Source organism: Neopelma chrysocephalum, unplaced genomic scaffold (genome assembly GCF_003984885.1).
Source record: "Neopelma chrysocephalum unplaced genomic scaffold, ASM398488v2 Primary Assembly neopelma1_85, whole genome shotgun sequence".
Lineage (NCBI taxonomy): Eukaryota > Metazoa > Chordata > Aves > Passeriformes > Pipridae > Neopelma > Neopelma chrysocephalum.
The window spans coordinates 3,541,478-3,555,092 of NW_020897747.1; the positions used below are offsets into that span (position 1 = coordinate 3,541,478).

Below are 13,615 nucleotides of genomic sequence, written 5' to 3' on the forward strand. Positions count from 1 at the left end.
ACAACAACAACAACACAAGGCGTTACCAATTCTGGAACTTTTTCAATGAAAACATGAAACACTCACTTATATAATCTTATATAATCTTATATAATCTTTAAATAAACAAGCGACTGTTCAATACTAACATATATAATCTTAGAGGAACTAATCTTCCATTTTAAATAAATCTGCACTCAAACCTGTCAATAGGCAACAAAAGGAGCACGTGCTCGAAGGCTCCCTTTGGGACATGGCTCACACTGCTGTGCTTTCCCAGATGAAGGACACACAGAAGTCTGAGGTTCTCAGCATTTAATTTGCCTCAGCCTTTACTGGCAGAGTTTGCTCTCAGACATCCTTGTCTAATGGCAGAGTTTGGAAAAGGGAGGTACTACTGATATGGTTTGGAGCTGGCTCCCTGCCAAGTCTCCAAACCTTACCACAAGAAGTCCCCCCCACCCCAAACCAAGGGAGAAGAGGGGAAAAAAAAACCAAAAGAACCGAAAACGAGAGAGAGACAAAGCAATATATATAAATATATTTACACTTATATTACAGTTATGTACAGTTGAAATATATATACAATTTCACAGGGAAAAGGGAAAGGGGAAGGGAAGACCAAAAACCAAAATAATATATATATATACATATATCCCGATCAATAGCCCAAGGTCTATCAACTAAAAGAATTAGCAAAGAATATCTTACTACTCTCCTTGGGACAACGGAGAGTCACGCAGGGGTGACTGCCGGCAGCCTCCGCCTCCCAAGGTCGACAAGGCCTTACTAGGCCTCACTCTCCAAGCCGACAGACTCAACAGCAGGGAACCCGCACCTCCAAAGCCGCCAGAAGGAAAGAGAGCGAAGGCATCTCCTCCTTTCTTCTTATACTCCGGCTTACGTAAAAATTGTAGGGAATACCGGGTAAATCTGGGCACTTCCTTGGTTACAAACTGGTCACCAAGGAAGGCCTAGGCCAAACTACCACAACTACCCACAGCTGAAGAGGGGGATGCTGGGATCACTTAAGTAAACTGGAAATATACAAATCCATAGGACTAGATGGGATGAAGCCCGGCTAGGCAAAAGGAAGAAAACTCTCAATAGGGAGGGTTGTCAGCCACTAGAGCAAGTTGCCCAGAAACTGTCTGCAGTTTCTATTCTTGGAGGCTTTCAAAAGCCAGCTAGATGAGACCTTGAGAAACTTTGTTTCATTAAGCAGAAGATTGGCGTGAAATTCCTGCAGAACTCCTTTCCAACTTATTTTTTTCTATGATTCCCAATAAACAACTGAATGTAAACTTAAGATCCTCTGGAAATGTGCCTTAAATTGTGCAACGTTGAATGTAGCATGTTGTAAATGCCACACAGACCCCAAATCACCCATGACACATGGGAACCTAAAGGAGAGGGTAGCAGTGGTAGTCCAGGGACTGGAGCTGCTAGAAAGGTCGCTAAACTGTGCTTGTGAGGATTAGCAGGGTTTAAACAGTGTTTTCTGCTGTTACACGTGAACCAGTCACCCTTTAGGTGTGCTGTAGGTGCTCCGGGACTTCCTGTACTGAACCTCCTAGTGCTCACTCAGTGTGTTGGTGTCACACTCTCCAAGGACTTCATGAGCCCCAACAGGTCACTCACAGATATGACTCTAACAGATCTCTCTAACAAGAGTTCTGTGTGAGCTGAGACCTTCCTGAAGACTGAGTTAACATCAACATGATCAACTGTGGCAGCTCACAGCATATCTGTTCTTGTTTCATGCTGCTGGCAGAGCTTATGCTAGCAGTAGAGTGCAGTGAAGTTCTTGCCACTTAGGAGTTACCGGCAGACAAGATCTCTGAAACATACCCCAAGCAGACCTGGGTTTTCTTGTTATGCTTTTGCTTTGTCCCTGAGCGGCTGCTGCTTCAGATGTTGCACAGCTGCTGGTTCAGCAGGTTCATACACAGAGAAAGGCTACTGTAACCACTTCAGGTTTAATTTAGGTTTAATCAGTGTTTTGGACATGTGAACATTTTTTATTTCAGCACTATTTCAGAACAGTTTTGTTGGAGGCTCCTTAATCCTCTGGAGACTTCTGGTTGGAAGCACAAGCAGATTTTTCCAGGCCTGTAGCAGCAGATCGTGTATCTGGACAAGCAAGACACTCCATCCCCTGCTGACATGGAGCCACGAATGCCCTGGAGCAAAACCCAGAAAATTTCTGAAGCTTCTCTGTGGATGATGAAATCCTGGGGAGTAAAACCCTACAAGAACCAAGCTTAACTTTGCATTAAGGATGTAACTTTGAACAGGACAAAGTTGCACATACCTATTAGCAATGAAAGAGACAATTTATATAATCTCTTTGAACAGTAGCCCTTCTGCTTGATGTTGAGTCTGAACTATTGTCTGATGATGGTCCAAATGTGAGTCCCATGTATAACCTTTCAGAAATTGTATGACTCTGGAAAGGGGAGAAACCTTGCTGAGAGTATGTCTGCATAAAAATAATGGAGTTTCTGTGCAATTCTAAGTGTTCATTTCCAGTCACGCCTCAATTGCTGTGTTAATGCCCCTTGGCATGAGTAGAATTAACATAAAATCATAGAACTATATTTATTTTTTAGTTTTATACTTCCTTCCCACAGTCAGAAACACCTGAGTGTTGTGACTAGAATACCACACAAGAGGGGACATTCTGTTCAAAGAAGGCAAAACTCATGTACAGCACTGAGCAGAGGGTTGTAGCAAAGCAGGGAAGTCTTGTAAAAATCCAGGATTCTAGCTTTAATATCAAGATTAATTTACTGCTTAAGTGGTCTTACATGTAATACAATAAGCCCTGCAGGATAAGAATTGTTTCAGGGTTGGTTTTGTTTTTTTTTTTTTAATTGGAAAACATCACTGAAAGATTCCTTTCAAAATAAACATCACTGTTCCTGGGAGAGCAAAACAGATGAATTGGCTCTGAGTTCTAGATTTCTCCATAATCTTACTTAAAACAGAACAAAGAAAGAAGGAATCAGTGGAATAGCAACCTCATAGAGCAAAAGAACATAATTCAAGTGTTAAGAGGACATTTACAAACACCATTATTAATGCCAAAACATTGGTTTATCTTTTCAGTGAGTTCTAGATGTGAGTCTTTGTCAGTTACACTGAAGGTCAGAAACTTGTCCATATATTGTATATTGATAAAATACTTCTCTGTGGTTTCACGTTCTCATCTGAGGTATCATCCAAGCCAAACTCATCCTTGATGAATTAATATCAATGGAGTCACATGCCAGGAGTGCAGCCCTTTCAGTACTCATCAGTCTAGTATCAAATGGATATTTAATTGGTCCAGTTTGCAGCACTGACCCCTGGCTCTCACTCAAGCCACCCCCTGTGACCCAACATGGGTATTATAGACCTGTTGCATCCTTTTTTCCCCTCAGTATCCCAAGTACCCATAGACCTTCCCATCCAAACTGGTGAGGTACATTCAGGTAAAATATGCCACTTGGCTTAGCCCAAATCTTTTTGTCACGCTTCTGCTTCTCAGTCAGATCAGCCATTTGTATGTTTTAGTTCACTTGTGCCGTCCATTAACCTCCTCTGGGTGTGCAGGGCATGGCTGAAGCCCCCAGTTGGGGGGCCCTGTGAGGGGGCACTGATGAAGAGACCCCGTGGCTGCAAGGGAGGGAGAGAGAGAAGAGTCCATATGGGTGCTGGTAATCTTGGCTGGGACCTTCACAGCTCTGAGAATGTCGGCAGATGTTGGACATGGAGCACTGCTACTCACAGGGTACTTGCAAGTGGGTCCCAGCTCCTCAGTGTCACCATTTTGGAGGGACACAGATGAGCCCCATGGCTTCTGAAGTCACACGTGCTTTTTGCCTTTCTGGGGAAGACCAGGACCTTGGCTGGAAACAGCCAGCACAAGACAGCCAATGGAAGGTACTTTCAGTGAACAGCAAGAAGTTATTTTGGTCTCACACTATGCACTACCTTTGCTATTTATCCCCGAGTGTCTTTTCTAGCACTGTGTTTGTTTGTTCACGCCCATGCTAGACCCCGCGCTGCCCGGAAGCATGTGCGCTTTTGGCACGGGATCTTGCGCAAGTCGTGAGCTGTTTTGCGCGCGCTGCGGGGGCCCAGGCACAGCTACAGCAGGAGTAAGGAGAGAGAGAGAGAGGGGAGACTTTCCGGCAGGTACTGCACCCCCATGGAAGAGGAGAAGGCAGCTTCGGAGCACACAGAGGTTTGCCGATCCAGGTCTGGGGGGGAGGGGGCAGGGAAGGGAAAGGGAGCAGAGGGGAATGGGCTTTGAGTGGATCATGGTTGTTCTCCGACTGGTGGGTGGGAGTGCGGGGCTGTCCCATGTGAAACGTCGCAGGTGTGCAACGCGCCTGCAATTTGTGGTGTCACAGTGGGGGAAGGATAATCGTCAGGGTGGATAGTGGGTTCTTTTAGATTGATGGGGACCCCAGCCAGGCTGGGGTCTTGAAAGGCACCCTAGCCTTGACAGGTACAGGGGCCAGAACGGTTGGTCAGCTGATTTGTTTGTTTGTCTATTTACCTTTTTACTTTTGGCTCACCTGCGGCTACTGCCCAGGTTCGGCATGTTCTGGATGTATTTGCTCTGCTCTGCTACATCCTGAAAGGGTGGGCACGACAAAGGGCTGCTCCTGGTTGTCTCCTTATTGATGGTATTTAGATAGGTGTTAGTAAAGTAGGAAATGAATGACTTACCCAACTCGTTCTAACAGATAAGTAGCCTATGTACCCCTATGTGGTTGCGAGCTATGCTGGCGAGGATTCATGCCTTCGGTAGGGTCGCCCATGCCAGACAGGTCAAAACCATAGGACCAGATACACTTCATTCTTGGGCAGGATGAGCTCGTTAGCCTTCTGGCAGTCATCCTAGGGAAGGACAACTCTCATCCCAAACCCGGGCAGATGGAGCTCGCTTAGCCCTGTAAGGCCATCCATCTAAGAGAAGGCCACTCTAATCAAACCTACGTCCTGAGGACCTCGCTGCCACCGTCCAAGCTTGCTCGGCCCTGGCAGATGAACTTTAGGATTAAAGGGTGGGTTCAGTTCCGCGCATACTGCATCTCACCTAAAAAATCCATTGCGCAGGCTTGAAGGCTTTACCCACATGCAAAAAGTCCTACAGCGACAGGCGAGGGTCGAAACGGTAGGTGAAAGGTGCACTGGGAGCTGCAGACTCAACCCTGCATGCAGGCGGTTCAGGATATTGGTCATTTGAGACTGACAGAGATGAGAGTCTCTTGGGGCAGCACCCTGAACGACCAAGCAGCCTTTTCAAGGACAGCACTGCTTGCTCCACTCGGAGAGGGGCCTAGAAAAGGTGACCTAAACAAAGCTCATCTCCACCTTCACCCGGTTGGTTAACCGCAGACCAACGGGCATCTTCTTCCAATGCGGTCGCACAAAGAGCAAAAGACAAAGGCATGCACCTGCCTCCAAAGGTGTACCTAAATTAACTCTAGCATGCTGGAACATCAGAACCATGCTCGATTCTGCGGACAGCGGACGTCCTGTGCGTCGCTCTGCCCTAATTGCCCATGAGCTGGCCCATCTCAACATCGACATAGCTGCTCTCAGTGAAGTTCGCCTTCATGAGGAAGGCAGCCTCAGAGAACACGGTGCCGGTTACACACTCTTTTGGTCAGGTAAGTCCAGAACCGAAAAACATCTCTCAGGTGTCGGCTTCATGATCGAAAACTCTATTGTCCCTAAACTCGAAAATCTGCCGACAGGTCACTCTGACCGCATTATCTCCCTACGCCTTCCACTAAATAACAACCAACACGTTGTCATCTTCAGTATATATGCCCCAACTCTCCAAGCTGACCCTGCTGAAAAAGATAAATTTTACTCTGACCTGCGCTGCCTTACCCAAAAGGTACCAGCAAATGATAAGATCATTATCCTTGGTGATTTCAAAGCCAGAGTAGGCAAAAATTTTGAAGCATGGAAAGGAATATTAGGCAAGCATGGTGTTGGAAACTGCAACGATAATGGTCGACTTCTGCTAGAATTCTGCGCGGAGCAACAGTTTACCATCACCAACACTATCTTTCAGCAGAAAGATAGTCTAAAGACAACCTGGATGCACCCCAGATCTAAGCATTGGCACCTCATTGATTATGTCTTGGTGCGATGGAGAGACGTCCGCGATGTCCTCCATACCCGCGTGATGCCCAGCGCAGAATGCCAAACAGACCATCGGCTTGTGCGCTGTAAACTCAATTTCAATCTCAAATTCAAACCCAAAAAGGGCAGTATCCCAAGGAGAAGACTCCAAGTTAACGATCTCCAATCAGCCACAGTAAGAGAAAGATTCCAGGCAAACCTTCAAACTAAGCTTGATAACCATTCCACAGATTCTGCAGATTCCTCTCCTGAAGCAATTTGGCATCATATTAAAAGCTGCATCCTGCAATCCTCTGAAGAATCCTTAGGGTTCTCCCTCAAGAAGAACAAAGACTGGTTTGATGAAAACAATCAAGAAATCCAGGAATTGTTGAGGAAGAAGAGAACTGCCCACCAAGCACACCTTGCACTGCCATCCTGTCCCGCAAGAAAAGTAGCCTTTCGTCTTGCATGCAGCAAACTCCAACAGAAACTCCGTGACATCCAGAACAAGTGGTGGACCGATCTAGCTGTAAAAACTCAACTTTGTGCAGATACAGGGGATCACAAAGGATTCTATGAGGCCCTCAAAACAGCATACGGGCCTACATACCAAATCCATAGCCCACTACTCAGTGCAGATGGTCAAACGCTTCTGACAGATAAAACCTCCATTCTGAATAGATGGTCTGAACATTTTCAGACTCTTTTTAGTACCAACCATGTAGTCCAAGACTCAGCAATTCAGTCCATCACACAACGACCGGTGAAATACGAATTGGATACTGCCCCCACTTTAGGAGAAACCCTCAAGGCCATACAGCAGGTGAAAATTGGCAAGGCAGCTAGGGTTGATGGAATTCCACCTGAAGTCTGGAAACATGGGGGCCTTGCACTCCATGCTAAATTTCATGAGCTTGTGGTGCGCTGTTGGGAACTAGGCAAACTACCTTCAGACCTTCGTGATGCAGTCATCATCACCTTGTATAAGAAAAAAGGTACTAAATCTGACTGCTCAAATTACCGTGGTATTACTCTGCTCTCCATTGCTGGCAAAATCTTGGCAAGAATACTCCTGAACAGACTAATACCCGCTATAGCAGAAGAAATTCTACCTGAATCTCAGTGTGGCTTCAGAGCCAACAGGAGCACCACAAACATGATATTTGTTCTCAGACAACTGCAAGAGAAGTGTAGGGAACAGAACAAAGGTCTCTTTGTAACCTTTGTCGACCTCACCAAGGCTTTCGATACTGTGAGCAGAAAAGGTCTGTGGCAGATTTTGGAATGTTTAGGTTGTCCCCCCAAGTTCCTTAAAATGATCATCTCACTCCATGAGGATCAACATGGCCAAGTCAGATATGGCAACACACTTTCTGAGCCCTTTCTAATAAAGAATGGTGTGAAACAAGGCTGCGTTCTCGCTCCTACCTTATTCACAGTCTTTTTCAGCATGATGCTCCAAAGGGCCACGGCAGACCTCGACGATCAGGATGGTATCTACATTCGATATCGTACTGATGGAAGCCTATTCAACCTAAGGCGACTGAAGGCCCACACTAAGACCCTGAACCATCTTGTCTGGGAGCTGCTTTATGCTGATGACGTTGCCCTTGTCGCCCACACAGAAGCAGCTCTGCAGCATTTAACATCCTGCTTTGCAGATGCTGCTGAGCTCTTTGGGCTGGAAGTCAGCTTAAAGAAGACTGTAGTTCTCCATCAACCTGCACCTCAGGAAGTCCTCCATCATCCCCACATCACCATCGGCCAGTCAGAACTCAAATCAGTCCAACAGTTTAATTACTTAGGCAGCCTCATCTCCTCAGATGGTAAGATTGACGGGGAGATAGACAATAGGTTAGCGAAGGCATATAGTGCTTTTGGAAAACTCCATAAAAGAGTATGGCGTAATAAACACTTGAAGAAAAGCACAAAGATCAGTGTTTACAGAGCCATTGTGCTGTCTACTCTTTTATATGGTTCCGAATCATGGGTCATCTACCGCCACCACCTGCGTCTCCTAGAACGCTTCCATCAACGCTGCCTCCGTACAATCCTTAACATCCACTGGTCAGATTATGTGACCAATACATCTGTTCTTGAACAGGCAGCAATCACAAGTATTGAGGCCATGCTACTGAGAACGCAACTGCGCTGGGCAGGGCACGTCTCCAGGATGAAGGACCACCGCCTCCCTAAGATCCTGCTTTATGGTGAACTTGCCTCCGGTTGCCGCAAGAGAGGAGCTCCGAAGAAAAGATACAAGGACTCCCTGAAGCAACAACTCAGCCTCGGGCATATTGATCACCATAACTGGTCTACTCTGGTCTCCAATCGGGAGGCCTGGAGACACACCATTTATAACGCTGCTGATGCTTTTGAGAAAGCGCGCAGGATCACCCTTGAGGAGAAAAGACAACGCAGAAAGAATCGAGCCTTGCAGAGTATACCATCTAAGGAGTCTTTCTGCTGTGTCTTTTGCAACCGGACTTGCCTTTCTCGTATTGGCCTTTTTAGCCACCAACGCGCTTGCAAGAATCGTGGGTAGAGCCCTTCCCAAATCTTCGTTCGCGAAGCCTAGCCATGATGACTGGGATGGTTTGGGTGTGGGGGGAAAAAAAATCACTCCACAAGCACTTCTTACTATAAATGGGCATATAAAAAGAATTTCATACGTTGTTAAGTTTGTGTAGTGGGATGTTTCCTGGATGAAGACAGTATGTGCCATGCTGCAAATGATCTATGAGAAGAAGCAGAACCTAAAGAGATGTGAAGACAGAAGGCAGGAAGCTTTGGAGGAACAGAAATGCAAGGTATCAAAGCAACCAGCCCCTGGAACAGAGAGTCCCGTGCTGAACAACTCTTTTGTCTGCTTGGCTGGTGCTGAAGATGTAATCATGCCATAGTTGTACCGACACTGGCAGTGAAACAGAGAAAGGTTTGGCATTCCTTTTCCTTTACTGGGAAGAGATATCATGTGAAAATATGGTAAAAAAATAAGACTGTAAGCAGAAGAGAACAAGCCAAATCTTGAAATACTAAAAACACTTTCCTACTGAAATTTAAAAGTGTATCATAATTGGAAGAAGAAGAAAACAACCCTCCCCTGGTCTAATGAATGATTGAAAGGGGTAAAGAACTGCAGAGACTAATAATTTTCCTTCTATGTTTTTTAAATATAATTTAAAAATTCATCCATATCTTTAGCATTTGTTACTGAAAAAGAACATAAATATATCTGAGACTGCAATCTTGCTGCTTTTAATGATACTAGGGGGACTTCACAGAATCACAGAATGGTTGGGGTTGAAAGGAGCCTCTGAAAGTTACCTTGTCCAACCCCTCTGCTCAGAGGCACCTAGAGCAGGCTATCCAGGAACATGCCCAGTGGACAATGTCTGCTTCAAAACTGCTATGATGGAGATCAATACTGGCATAAGGGTTTTCATCCCGTTTCCCACTTGAACCTTGTGACCCTTTTGTGTAAAAACTGTGCTGAGATAACCTGATGTTCTAGATCAGCATAAGGAGCAAGAATGGCAGTGAAAGTGAATGAAGTTTTAGGGCACGAAGGAAAACACAAATCAGCTTTTAAAGTCACTACCTCTGAATTTTCAGCATGTAAAGCAGAGCATGCTATCCCTTAGATAATTTGTTAATTTGTTCTTATAAAAGCACACAAAACATTTAATACTGCGTCAGCCAGTCCAACATGCTCCATTTACAGTATCAAAGGGACATGAACTTGAACCTCAGCTGAAGCAGAGACCATTCTAGATAGTGCCCCAAGATTAAGCAATGTTTTGAAGTCAAGTTCAACGTAAGTCTTCTGTTCTCTGTGGAGCAAGTTATCACTGGTTCTGCAAACAGAAAAGAATATCTTATATTTCCCAGAGTAAAAAGGATCTCACAGATTGAGAATCCAGCCAAAACCAGAACAACCTCACTGTATATCATGTTTATTTTAGCTGTATATCTTGGGCTAATGAAGTAATCACTTTTGCAGTGGGCAAAAGGACAATATTTTTAAAGTTTCAGGCAACTAAGTATTTATGATTTTACTGTATGTACATACATCTTTCTAAGGCAACAAACATACAGCACACTGAATATTTTTCCCCACTTGAAACAAGAGCAAAACTGAAGAGGCTGAAGAGCCATTGTGTTTTAAATACCATGAAAAGGATTGGTGCTTTTCACATCTATATTTAGAAACGATAAACATTGCACATAGAGATTCATAAACCTAAAGAGGGTACTGAAACCCTCTTGTGCTCTTGCAAGGAATATAGAGATACCTGTTCTCTTAGTGAGGAAAAATCTAGCAATTGTTTAACATGAAGAAGGAGAAGTAACTGTTCCCCAGGAAACTGCCCTGTGGTTAACACAGGTATGAAAAGACACAATCCATAAATCCTGTTAGAGTCATGCGCTGTTCTGCTTCTTTTTTGTTATAAAGGTGATAGTGGGAGTCAAAGTTACTTCATATTCTTACTCAGTTTGAAGAGCCCAGTGGTCTAAAAATCCAGAGACCCAAGGAAGAGAGACCCCCAAGGTGCCTACCTCTGACACCTAACCCAGTGATCACTTAGATCACTCTGAGTCCTGGACAACACGTGACATTTCATGTGATGGTGCGTTATCTAGGATGCTATAACTCCCACAGATCTCAAAAGGTGGATGTCCAAACATCTTTTTTCTACATGGGTGCAGATGAGGCACTTCCTTTCATGTCTAAATCAGTTAAAGAAGAACTCAGAATCACACAGGTGAGTCAGCACTGCCAGGTGTGGTCACTTGTTTTTCACCTGCAGATATTCAAGCACGCCACAAAAATCTGGACATGCCTCCCAACATTGCTGTCAAAGTAAAGGAGTTGTTCTGAGTAACAACCCTGAAGTAAAATCTTTTACTAAATTTAACCATGCACGTTATTCAGTATTCTGTCTCCTTCACCTTTGTCCCTGTACAGAGGTATGACCGATGTGCCTGCTGACTCATACCAAGGGACAAGAATAGCATCAATGAATTACTTGAGTGTTTACAGCAGAACTTGCCAGAAAGGTGCCTCGTTCCCAATTTTAGATAAGACTCCAGCTGCAGTTTGTTATATGATATCCAATTACTCCTAAACCTGAAAAACTGTGAGTTTATTAAGCTTGTCTCAGCTAAAAGTTGCTATTTCCCTATCTTACATTAGCTGAACATCCACACGGGTCTTATATTATTGCAAGACTGTCAGAAATCTCTCAGCAGGAGCAGCAAATGCCAGTGAACTGTAAAAGTGAACCATCCATTTCTAATAACATACTGAAGGAGTGTGATAACTTGTTGAGTGGTTTATCAGGGAACTTTCTTACATGATAAATCTCTTCAGTCATTAAAAATATGGAGAGACTGAAACAGGTCTGGAGAAAACAACTTATGTAATGCAGATCTTCCCAGAACCATCAAATGCTGGGGCATTTTTTTTGTCTGAATTCTACCTTTATTACCAGAGTGTTGCTACAACTCTCCAGAGAAGACTGTGCACTCCAGATCTATGAGAAGTGTAATTGTGAAACAAGGGTACCAGTTCAAATGTTTACTGGTGTTCCTGGTACTGGAACAGTAAGTTTTCTGCAGAGAATATTCTGGCCAGATGCAAAGACACTTTTATTAGACTTCAGTTTGAAAAATGCTTTAAATTAAGCTAAATTTGGTGGTAATAATCCTCTAAAAAATTAACAGGTTGCAAATTATTTCATCTGTGAGTGTAAGACTATGTACATAGGTTTATTTATGGATTGTTTCTTAGGGAGGCAGAACCTGGATCCTTCTTAGAAGGAGAAATACATCTACAGATGAAAAAGAACTATTGAAATCCTCTGGAAATCTCCAGGAAAAGAGTAAATTGTCTATCTGACTTTTCTAGTGGTTTTAAAATACACAATGGGCCCTTCTCTTTTTTCTTACTGTGGGTTATTATGGAAAATAACTCACTTTGAATCAAAATTTATGTGATAGAAAACTACAAGAACTACAAAAACGCTGCTCTGTGACTCAATGTTTACAGCCATCTTCATTCAGGAATCCCCCATTGCCCTCCACAACTACCTGACAGGAGGTTCTAGTAAGGTGGATGTTGGTCTCTTCTCCACATAACAAATTACAAAACAAGAGGAAATGGCCTCAAGGGGAGGTCTAGATTAGATATTAGGAAAAAATTTCTTCACAGAAAGGGTTGTCAAGCTTTGAAAGAGGATGCCCATGGAAGTGGTAGAGTCTCCATCCCTGGAAGTGTTCACAAAATATGTGGACGTGGCACTGGAGGACATGGATTAGTTTTGAACGTGGTGGTGATGCTGTATTGACTGTTGGACTTGATGATCTCAGAAATCTTTTCCAACCTTAATGATTCCATAATTCACATTCTAATGTCTCCATGTTCCTACAATCTGAATTGCCCTACACAAATTTATCCACAAAAGTAAGACTGCTCAGGTATAACTGTGCTGGTTTGTTTATGTCTGCCAGGTGCAGTTAAGCTCTTCTTTTTCCTTTACCTTTTCTGCTAAGGTCACTGTGGAGCTGCTGTTCCTCGTGACCATTGCGTGGCTCTTTTGAGGTGGAAGCAAAGCCTACTCATCCGTGAGTCTGCTGTGGAACCTGTGGTTTCATAACTTAGCAACTTCAAACAGAAACAGGTATGGTACCACTCTTCTACCTCTACCAGAGTAAATACCAAGTGCCTGAATGTGCCGTGACTGGACTGACACAATCAGGTGGTGTGGAAAAAAACAGCCTCCTTTTTGCAACCTTTCATTTCACTCTTTTATTTCCCAATACCATTCACACTTCTGTGTTGTCCAACATTTGATCAGTCTGTTAAACAAAATATTTTAGCTCTTGTGGGTAAACATCTCAGAGACTATGTCTTTCAGTGTTGTGAAGGACAAGGACGTGGAACAACAGACTTACCATTCCCAACCTTCGTACTGTCCTTAGCTACCTCTTGTCTTTCTGGTGTTCCTGTCTGAATACTGGTTTTTTAATCAGTTTAACAAAGCTAAAACTCGACTCCTCATGTATTTTCCAGTACTTCACCATTCTTAAATGCACAATCTCTATTCTCTCACTTTTTCTCATTTACTTCTCAGTCACTCCAGGATCATTGCTGGACCAACGAAGAATGGAGGCCACTGTGCAGGTACCACACTCACAGCTTTTAAACTACCCCTCTACTTTGGAGTTCTGAGCATCTATCCACACGAGGCAGATAAAGGAAAAGTAGTGGACAAATGGTGGGCTCTGCAGTACAGCAGGATCATATATACATCCAAGTCTCCAGTAGATTCTACTTCTTCCTCTAAAATCCCTTCCCTTCCCTTCCCTTCCCTTCCCTTCCCTTCCCTTCCCTTCCCTTCCCTTCCCTTCCCTTCCCTTCCCTTCCCTTCCCTTCCCTTCCCTTCCCTTCCCTTCCCTTCCCTTCCCTTCCCTTCCCTTCCCTTCCCTTCCCTTCCCT

The 13,615-nt window shown here is 44.1% G+C and overlaps 1 long non-coding RNA gene across 1 annotated transcript; it reads right to left on the reverse strand.

Moving 5' to 3' along the window:
- Positions 1-1,951: 1,951 nt before the first annotated feature.
- On the reverse strand, positions 1,952-2,886 carry LOC113971794. The gene is made up of 3 exons (XR_003535658.1): positions 2,790-2,886; positions 2,294-2,428; positions 1,952-2,162 (listed from the first exon to the last, which is right to left on the reverse strand). It is a non-coding gene; the product is annotated as an uncharacterized LOC113971794 (long non-coding RNA).
- Between the last annotated feature and the right edge of the window lie 10,729 nt (positions 2,887-13,615).